Source organism: Salmo trutta, unplaced genomic scaffold (genome assembly GCF_901001165.1).
Source record: "Salmo trutta unplaced genomic scaffold, fSalTru1.1, whole genome shotgun sequence".
NCBI lineage: Eukaryota > Metazoa > Chordata > Actinopteri > Salmoniformes > Salmonidae > Salmo > Salmo trutta.
The window spans coordinates 27,199-37,607 of record NW_021823324.1 but is presented as its reverse complement, the minus strand read 5'-3'; the positions used below and the strand labels follow the sequence as shown (position 1 = coordinate 37,607).

Here is a 10,409-nt window from a genome sequence, read left to right as displayed (position 1 = left end):
GTGTGTATTAACTACTACATTGTGTGGTCTGTGTGTGTATTAACTACTACATTGTGTGGTCTGTGTGTGTATTAACTACTACATTGTGTGGTCTGTGTGTGTTAACTACTACATTGTGTGGTCTGTGTGTATTAACTACTACATTGTGTGGTCTGTGTGTATTAACTACTACATTGTGTGGTCTGTGTGTGTTAACTACTACATTGTGTGGTCTGTGTGTATTAACTACTACATTGTGTGGTCTGTGTGTGTGTTAATTACTACATTGTGGTCTGTGTGTGTTAACTACTACATTGTGTGGTCTGTGTGTGTATTAACTACTACATTGTGTGGTCTGTGTGTGTGTTAACTACTACATTGTGTGGTCTGTGTGTATTAACTACTACATTGTGTGGTGTGCGTGTGTTAACTTCTACAGTGTGTGTCTGTGTGTGTGTTTACTTCTACAGTGTGTGTCTGTGTGTGTTTACTTCTACAGTGTGTGTCTGTGAGTGTTAACCTCTCTAGGATAGGGGGCAGTATTTTCACATCCGGATAAAAAACGTACCGATTTAATCTAGTTATTACTACTGCCCAGAAACTAGAATATGCATATAATTGTTTGATTTGGATAGAAAACACCCTAAAGTTTCTAAAACTGTTTGAATGGTGTCTGTGAATATAACAGAACTCATATGGCAGGCCAAAACCTGAGAAGATTCTGTACAGGAGGTGCCCTCTCTGAGCATTTCTTGGCCTTCTATACTGTCTTTATCGAAAACAGAGGATCTCTGCTGTAACGTGACACTTTCTAAGGCTCTCAGAAGGCGCCAGAACGTTGAATGATGACTTTGCAGCCCCTGCCTGAAAAACAGTAGCGCATTTGTATAGTGGTCGATCTGAGAACAATGAGACGGGTGCGTGCGTGCACGTGAAGAGGCCATTTTACATTTTCAGTCTTTGAACGAAAAAGACGTCTCCCGGTTGGAATATTATCGCTATTTTACGAGACAAATCGCATAAAATTGATTTTAAACAGCGTTTGACATGCTTCGAAGTACGGTAATGGAATATTTTGAAATTTTGTCTTGAACGCAAGAACAAAACAGAGGATATTTGAACAAAACTATGGATTATTTTGAACCAAAACAACATTTGTGGATGAAGTAGAAGTCCTGGGAGTGCATTCTGACGAAGAACAACAAAGGTAATCCAATTTTTCTTATAGTTAATCTGAGTTTGGTGAGTGCCAAACTTGGTGGGTGTCAAATTAGCAAGCCCGTGATGGCGAGCTATCTACTCAGAATATTGCAAAATGTGCTTTTGCCGAAAAGCTATTTTAAAATCTGACACCGCGATTGCATAAAGGAGTTCTGTATCTATAATTCTTAAAATAATTGTTATGTTTTTTGTGAACGTTTATCTTGAGTAATTTAGTAAATTCACCGGAAGTTTTCGGTATGTTTGCTAGTTCTGAACGTCACATGCTAATGTAAAAAGCTGGTTTTTGATATAAATATGAACTTGATTGAACAAAACATGCATGAATTGTATAACATAATGTCCTAGGAGTGTCATCTGATGAAGATCATCAAAGGTTAGTGCTGCATTTAGCTGTGGTTTTGTTTTTTGTGACATTATATGCTAGCTTGAAAAATGGGTGTGTGATTTTTTTCTGGCTGGGTACTCTGCTGACATAATCTAATGTTTTGCTTTCGTTGTAAAGCCTTTTTGAAATCGGACAATGTGGTTAGATTAACGAGAGTCTTGTCTTTAAAATGGTGTAAAATAGTCATATGTTTGAGAAATTGAAGTAATAGCATTTCTAAGGTATTTGAATATCGCGCCACGGGATTCCACTGGCTGTTGACTAGGTGGGACGATTTCATCCCACATACCCTAGAGAGGTTAACTTCTACAGTGTGTGTCTGTGTCTGTTAACTTCTACAGTGTGTGTCTGTGAGTGTTAACTTCTACAGTGTGTGTCTGTGTCTGTTAACTTCTACAGTGTGTGTCTGTGCGTGTTAACTTCTACAGTCTGTGTCTGTGAGTGTTAACTTCTACAGTCTGTGTCTGTGTCTGTTAACGTCTACAGTGTGTGTCTGTGTCTGTTAACTTCTACAGTGGGTGTCTGTGCGTGTTAACTTCTAAAGTGTGTGTCTGTGTCTGTTAACTTCTACAGTGGGTGTCTGTGCGTGTTAACTTCTACAGTGTGTGTCTGTGTCTGTTAACTTCTACAGTGGGTGTCTGTGCGTGTTAACTTCTACAGTGTGTGTCTGTGCGTGTTAACTTCTACAGTGTGTGTCTGTGAGTGTTAACTTCTACAGTGTGTGTCTGTGTGTGTTAACTTCTACAGTGTGTGTCTGTGCGTGTTAACTTCTACAGTCTGTGTCTGTGTCTGTTAACTTCTACAGTGGGTGTCTGTGTCTGTTAACTTCTACAGTCTGTGTCTGTGTCTGTTAACTTCTACAGTGTGTGTCTGTGTCTGTTAACTTCTACAGTGGGTGTCTGTGCGTGTTAACTTCTAAAGTGTGTGTCTGTGTCTGTTAACTTCTACAGTGGGTGTCTGTGCATGTTAACTTCTACAGTGTGTGTCTGTGTCTGTTAACTTCTACAGTGGGTGTCTGTGTGTGTTAACTTCTACAGTGTGTGTCTGTGCGTGTTAACTTCTACAGTCTGTGTCTGTGAGTGTTAACTTCTACAGTGTGTGTCTGTGTGTGTTAACTTCTACAGTGTGTGTCTGTGTCTGTGTGTGTTAACTTCTACAGTGTGTGTCTGTGTGTGTTAACTACTACATTGTGTGGTCTGTGTGTGTTAACTTCTACTGTGTGTGTGTGTGTGTGTGTGTGTGTGTGTGTGTGTGTGTGTGTGTGTGTGTGTGTGTGTGTGTGTGTGTGTATGTGTTAATTTCTACAGTGTGTGTGTGTGTGTGTGTGTGTGTGTGTGTGTGTGTGTGTGTTAATTTCTACAGTGTGTGTGTGTGTGTGTGTGTGTGTGTGTGTGTGTGTGTGTGTGTGTGTGTGTGTGTGTGTGTGTGTGTGTGTGTGTGTGTGTTAATTTCTACAGTGTGTGTGTGTGTGTGTGTGTGTGTGTGTGTGTGTGTGTGTGTGTGTGTGTGTGTGTGTGTGTGTGTGTTAATTTCTACAGTGTGTGTGTGTGTGTGTGTGTGTGTGTGTGTGTGTGTGTGTGTGTGTGTGTGTGTGTGTGTGTGTGTGTGTCACCTCCAGAGTATGTGTCTGTGTGTGGGCCCAGTCCAGGGTCTGTTCCAGGTAGAGCCAACCGTCCTCTGAGACGCTGATCTTTCCTTCAGTCTCGCCTGTCAATCTGAACCCATCAACCTCTAGGTGGGACGCTTGGAACTGCAGACGGAGGGAGAATGTATTAATACAAAGACCAGAAATGAAGGGGACAGGTGTGTGTGTGTATTACCTGGTACAGGGCGTAGGGTACAGGTGTCCCCTCTGGTACGTCTAGAACCTTGTTCTCCAGTGGTCCCTTCTCCAGGCCTTTCCCAGCAGCCTATCACAACACATGTGATGAATATACAGTAGACCAGTGTTCCTGGACTCCAGTCGTTGAAAAGCTCCAGAGTTGCACATTTTTGCACCAGCCCAGTACTTGCACTCCTGATTCAATCACTCAACTATAAATGAGCACCTTGATTAGCTTAATCTGGTGTGCCAGTAATGAAAATGTAAAACCCTTGGTGTTCTCAAGGACAAAACACTACAGCATGAGGTAGGCGTTCTCTCTCTCCTTGCAGAAGGACAGTTACTTATTGACCGACTCTACAGGTTTCCACTGAAGGAGACTGTCTGGCCTGCGTGAGCCTGTGCGTCTGTCCTTCATTCAATCTTTCAGTAACGCTAATAAGTCACAGAGGGCGGCACAACACCCTGTGGCTCGTTTCCAAGCCAACCAGAGCCAAAGCTCACCTAGCAGAAACAAACCGGAATAGAACCCAGAGAAGTCTCACTCCTCAAACAGTGACAGTCAAATATCAACGTAAGAGTTCATGTATGTAGAGTAATACAGTATAACTTCAAATATTTGAGGTCGGAGTGAACTCACAGTGGCGATGAGGAGGCTGAGCAGCAGCAGGTGCATTGTGGGATGTGCCATGATGAGCTTTAGGGATGAGACTCTGAGAGGAGGAAGAGGAGAGGGAGAGGATGGGGTGGAGGAGGATTAGAATACACAGAGGTAGACTGTAATAAACCTTTTGTCAATGAGAGGTTGTGTAGGTCAGGGCTTCCCAAACTCGTGCCTGGGCCCCCCCCCCCCCCGGGTCACCCCCTAGGCCCCGCCCTGGGTGCACATTTTATTTTCCTCCCTGGCACTCTGACTACAGTGCAGCAACCCATCCTCTAGGATTTGGTTCCTGAATAGGATTGGTCCTTTGTTTGTGTTAGTGTAACATTGTCATGTGAAGATGAGAGTTTGGGAAACATCATCAAAGCTTGATGATGAGTTGGTTATTTGAATCAGCTGTGTAGTGCTATGGCAACAACCAAAACGTGCACCCAGGGAGGGGCCCAGGACCAGTTTGGGAAACCCCGGTCTGTGTGTGTGTGTGTGTGTGTGTGTGTGTGTGTGTGTGTGCGTGCGTGCGTGCGTGTGTGTGCGTGCGTGCATGCAGGGGTCCACCAGTGGTGAGAAGTGGTTAGTTTTTCAGCACATTCCCTTTGGTACAGGAGCTGGTAGTAGAGTCTGTTACTAATTCACCTGAAGGACTAGAGTCAAGGGCAAACAGGCTCTATCTTAGTATCAGTAACAGGGATCCACTAAGGGAGTGTACCTGTAGTCCAACTGTCCCCTGCCAGGGCCACACTATCTCTCTCTCTTAGTGTCAGTAACAGGGATCCACTAAGGGAGTGTTACTGTAGTCCAACTGTCCCCTGCCAGGGCCACACTATCTCTCTCTCTTAGTGTCAGTAACAGGGATCCACTAAGGGAGTGTTACTGTAGTCCAACTGTCCCCTGCCAGGGCCACACTATCTCTCTCTCTTAGTATCAGTAACAGGGATCCACTAAGGGAGTGTTACTGTAGTCCAACTGTCCCCTGCCAGGGCCACACTATCTCTCTCTCTTAGTATCAGTAACAGGGATCCACTAAGGGAGTGTTACTGTAGTCCAACTGTCCCCTGCCAGGGCCACACTATCTCTCTCTCTTAGTGTCAGTAACAGGGATCCACTAAGGGAGTGTTACTGTAGTCCAACTGTCCCCTGCCAGGGCCACACTATCTCTCTCTCTTAGTATCAGTAACAGGGATCCACTAAGGGAGTGTTACTGTAGTCCAACTGTCCCCTGCCAGGGCCACACTATCTCTCTCTCTATCAGACAGACTTTGAGCTGATGGGGAAGTCAATGGCTTCATGTGCAGGACTCCTCCCACTCAACCAGAAAGCCCCGCCCCCTGGTTAGAAACAGAAAGTTTGAGCCAGTGGCAGCCACTATCTCTCTCTCTTAGTGTCAGTAACAGGGATCCACTAAGGGAGTGTTACTGTAGTCCAACTGTCCCCTGCCAGGGCCACACTATATCTCTCTCTTAGTATCAGTAACAGGGATCCACTAAGGGAGTGTTACTGTAGTCCAACTGTCCCCTGCCAGGGCCACACTATCTCTCTCTCTATCAGACAGACTTTGAGCTGATGGGGAAGTCAATGGCTTCATGTGCAGGACTCCTCCCACTCAACCAGAAAGCCCCGCCCCCTGGTTAGAAACAGAAAGTTTGAGCCAGTGGCAGCCATGACTGACCATACATGGGAGTTCTAAACTCTAAGGGCAGAGAGGGGACAGGTAGCTAGGTTATCTGAGTAAGTACTCCCTTTTGAAGATGACTGGATGACCACCACCCCCCTCCCCCTCCAGACGTGACTCATTCGTTAGTGAAAGGTCACACAGGTGTGAAACCCCCCCATGACCTGACAGTGACCTCAGAGCCTGATATAACAGCTTAGGGCGGGGAACAGAGAGAGTAAAAACACCCTAAAGGTGTGTGTGTATTACTGTAGATTGAAATAGTGTTTGTCTGTGAGCTCCTCCTTGCCCCAACAGCAGCACAGTCATAGAGAGACAGAGACAGATATGAGGAACAGAATACATCTACTGAGAGCCAATTCTTATCTCTACTGACACCCCTTCACTATAAACACTCCTGAGGATTCACACCTTATATACGTTTCTCTGTGTCAGTGTGTTTTACCTGTTTCTCTATCTGTGTCAGTGTGTTTTACCTGTTTCTCTGTGTCAGTGTGTTTTACCTGTTTCTCTGTGTCAGTGTGTTTTACCTGTTTCTCTGTCTGTCAGTGTGTTTTACCCGTTTCTCCATCTGTGTCAGTGTGTTTTACCTGTTTCTCTGTGTCAGTGTGTTTTACCTGTTTCTCTGTGTCAGTGTGTTTTAACTGTTTCTCTGTGTCAGTGTGTTTTACCTGTTTCTCTGTCTGTCAGTGTGTTTTACCCGTTTCTCTGTGTCAGTGTGTTTTACCTGTTTCTCTATCTGTGTCAGTGTGTTTTACCCGTTTCTCTATCTGTGTCAGTGTGTTTTACCTGTTTCTCTGTGTCAGTGTGTTTTACCTGTTTCTCTGTGTCAGTGTGTTTTACCTGTTTCTCTGTCTGTCAGTGTGTTTTACCCGTTTCTCTATCTGTGTCAGTGTGTTTTTGTAACGATGTGCGCTGAGAGTCGGGAAGCAAGTACAGGGAGTGAATGTTTTATTAAATAAACAAAACAATAAACACAAAACACAAACAATGCACCAGCATAAGACAGAGTCAATAACACCGGAGGAAAGAGCCAAGGGGAGGGACAGATATAGGGAAGATAATCAAGGAGGTGATGGAGTCCAGGTGAGGGTCATGAGGCGCTGGTGTGTGAGACCATGGTGACAGGTGTGTGGGATAATCAGTAGCCTGATGACCTAGAGGCCGGAGTGGGAGTATACGTGACAGTTTTACCCGTTTCTCTATTGGTGTCAGTGTGTTTTACCTGTTTCTCTATTGGTGTCAGTGTGTTTTACCTGTTTCTCTATTGGTGTCAGTGTGTTTTACCTGTTTCTCTATTGGTGTCAGTGTGTTTTACCTGTTTCTCTATTGGTGTCAGTGTGTTTTACCTGTTTCTCTATTGGTGTCAGTGTGTTTTACCTGTTTCTCTATTGGTGTCAGTGTGTTTTACCTGTTTCTCTATTGGTGTCAGTGTGTTTTACCTGTTTCTCTATTGGTGTCAGTGTGTTTTACCTGTTTCTCTATTGGTGTCTCTATTGGTGTCAGTGTGTTTTACATGTTTCTCTGTTGGTGTCAGTGTGTTTTACCTGTTTCTCTATCTGTGTCAGTGTGTCCAGTACATGTGAGTCTACAGTGTGTCCAGTACATGTGAGTCTACAGTGTGTCCAGTACATGTGAGTCTATAGTGTGTCCTCTACATGTGAGTCTATAGTGTGTCCAGTACATGTGAGTCTATAGTGTGTCCAGTACATGTGAGTCTACAGTGTGTCCAGTACATGTGAGTCTATAGTGTGTCCAGTACATGTGAGTCTATAGTGTGTCCAGTACATGTGAGTCTATAGTGTGTCCAGTACATGTGAGTCTACAGTGTGTCCAGTACATGTGAGTCTATAGTGTGTCCTCTACATGTGAGTCTATAGTGTGTCCTCTACATGTGAGTCTATAGTGTGTCCAGTACATGTGAGTCTATAGTGTGTCCAGTACGTGTGAGTCTATAGTGTGTCCAGTACATGTGAGTCTACAGTGTGTCCAGTACATGTGTCTATGTGTATGACCAGTCTTGCAGAGGGCAGAGAGAGGTGATAGTGGGATATTAAGAGTGCGAATGTGACTATGAGGCTTGCCGCTGCAGACGACCTTTGCTTCGCTCACTCCACCTGACACTCCATTTAATTTTCCCTACCACAGATGGCTGCTAAGGGGAGGATGACTCATAATAATGGCTGGAATGGAGTGAATGGTATCAAACACATAGAAACCATGTGTTTGATGTGTTCGACACCATTCCCTTTATTCCATGCCAGCCATTACTATGAGCCTGTCCTCCCCAACTAAGGTGCCACCAGCCGCCTGTGGTGCCTACATAGACCTTCCATTACCTGTATCACTATCTACCTACTGCTACGACCTTTTCTACAACCTTCTCCTAAAACACAAATTGTCTTCTGTTAGTCACCTGTTACATCTCTCTCCTGCTGGCTCTCTGCACTCTCTGTGTCTCCAGGAGTTTTGTCCCGGCTGACTGGCTGACTGACTGGCTGACTGGCTGACTGATTGGCTGACTGACACATGCCAGCATCGCCATAACTAATCATGCACAACACATGGGGATCAGAACACAGCAAACCGGCACTCCCAGACAAGCACCAGATGGAGGACTGAAGGAAACACACTACTCTGACATGTTGGGACATGTCGCCCTTATAAAACAGATTCACCTCAGCCTGTAGAATGCATTTTTTCAAACTTTGTGTGAGGCCTGATGTAGGCCTGTCTCTAGAAGGCCGACACTGGGTGGCCTTTAGTGTCTTTCTGCCCCCAAGACCAGACCAGACCAGACTGATCAAACCCAGAAACCAGAGCCCAGAGGCTCCAGAGGCCCCAGGACAGTGGTGCTCAATAACACAGACTTCAAGATGCCATATATACACACAGGCCCTGGCAAAGTCAAGTCAAGATCACAACACACACCCAAAAGAAATCCCCTAATGGAAAATGCTCAATATTAAACACGCATATAGAAAACAGAAGTAATCAACATAGATACAGGCTTCAACTCAACATTGATGACACAGAAAAAGACAGAGAGAGAGAGAGAGAGAGAGAAAGAGAGATAGGGAGAGAAAGAATGAGAGAGGAAGAGGGAGAGACATACCTTGCTTAAGAGTTCCCGTTTCACTCCTTCGACTGTAGTGTGATCACTACTGCCCCATCCAGCCTGGTCAAACGTTAACTCAACATTAACACGCAATACTTTATTGAACCTAATGATTGTCTAATCTCCCCACCCCTACAACAGGCAGAGCCAATAGAGAAACAGGTGGACAGGAGAAGTGAGTGTAACTAAGGGATGTAATAAATTAATATAACATTATTATAGTATAATATAACATGATCGTCACAGAATGGTAACCATGAACAGGACACAGGAACCAAAAGTACTGTAGGTTGTAATGTATGTATGAATATTCAGTGCTAAGCCCCTATTAGAGTTGTTACTGTTACTACAAGCTGAAGACTCATCTCTGTAGAACCATACAACTGGCTACTGGACTCATCACAACACAGTCAGAACCAGCAGGCAGACTGAACAATCTGTAAGGGTGGAGGTGGGGATTACAAAGGACTGGAAAAGTTTCTCACTCAAAGCGAACTTCAACCTTTGAATTTATGAACTGCTTCCTGTCTGAGAATGTCTAGTAGGAAGCTGTTTAGAGGAGCTTAGCTCAGACACAGATATGACTGCTTCTCACACAGACACACACACCTCTGACAGGTCCCCTGTAATAATGAACTGATACAGTGTGCTGATTGGTGGAATAAGGAACTGTATCCCAAATAGTCAGACAGACCAGTTGATCTGGTCGTATTTACAGTTGCTGACTTGGTGTTGTACACTTAGCATCACAAGAAGATTCAAAAGGCTCCAGGCTGCATCACCTCCGGCCGTGATTGGGAGTCCCACAGGGCGGCGCACAATTGGCCCAGCGTCGTCTGGGTTTGGCCGGGGTAGGCCGTCATTGTAAATAAGAATTTGTTCTTAACTGACTTGCCTAGTTAAATAAAGGTAAAATAAAAAATTAATAAAAAAGTTCAAAACCACTGGTCTAAACTAAAGGTACCATGTGGTTAGTTGAGAACTACGCAAATGTATAACCACAAACCCATATCTCTGTAGTTCTCTGTCCCTCCATGAAAGGATGGTCAGTAAGTGCTGCCATCCTGCAAACCCTTCAATGATGATGATGATGAGGATGAAGGTATTCATCTCCCTGCTGACTCGTTCAGTAGGTGATCCATAATCGATAATTGTCTACTTTGATCAATCTGTGTTAAAGTACTGAATCAAGATTAGGATATCAACCTAACCTACCTTGCCTCTGAGATAAGGAAGGCATATACACACGCATGCACACATACACATACACCAGGGGAATAGCCAGAAATTTGTTTGTGGGTAGGCCTACATTTTTTTGTTTTTGCTCAATCTAATTGGGTGGACCTGGCAGGGCCTGTCTCCCCAGTGGGTGGGCCTGTGTCCACCCCAGCCCAGCCCACCCATGCCTATGCCCCTGACACACACACAGACAGACAAACACAATTTAATCAGGCTTCTATCTAACCACTTCCTGGTTCTTGACTCCTCCTCCAGGATGTTACCTTGACAACTCACTCACTTCTCACAAACTGAATGCCACTGTACAATACA

General features: G+C 44.6%; 1 long non-coding RNA gene across 1 annotated transcript; it reads right to left on the bottom strand.

The window, feature by feature from the left end:
* Positions 1-3,178: 3,178 nt before the first annotated feature.
* LOC115190144 (uncharacterized) lies at positions 3,179-8,928 on the bottom strand. The gene is made up of 4 exons (XR_003877119.1): positions 8,856-8,928; positions 4,051-4,123; positions 3,409-3,498; positions 3,179-3,338 (listed from the first exon to the last, which is right to left on the bottom strand). It is a non-coding gene; the product is annotated as an uncharacterized LOC115190144 (long non-coding RNA).
* Between the last annotated feature and the right edge of the window lie 1,481 nt (positions 8,929-10,409).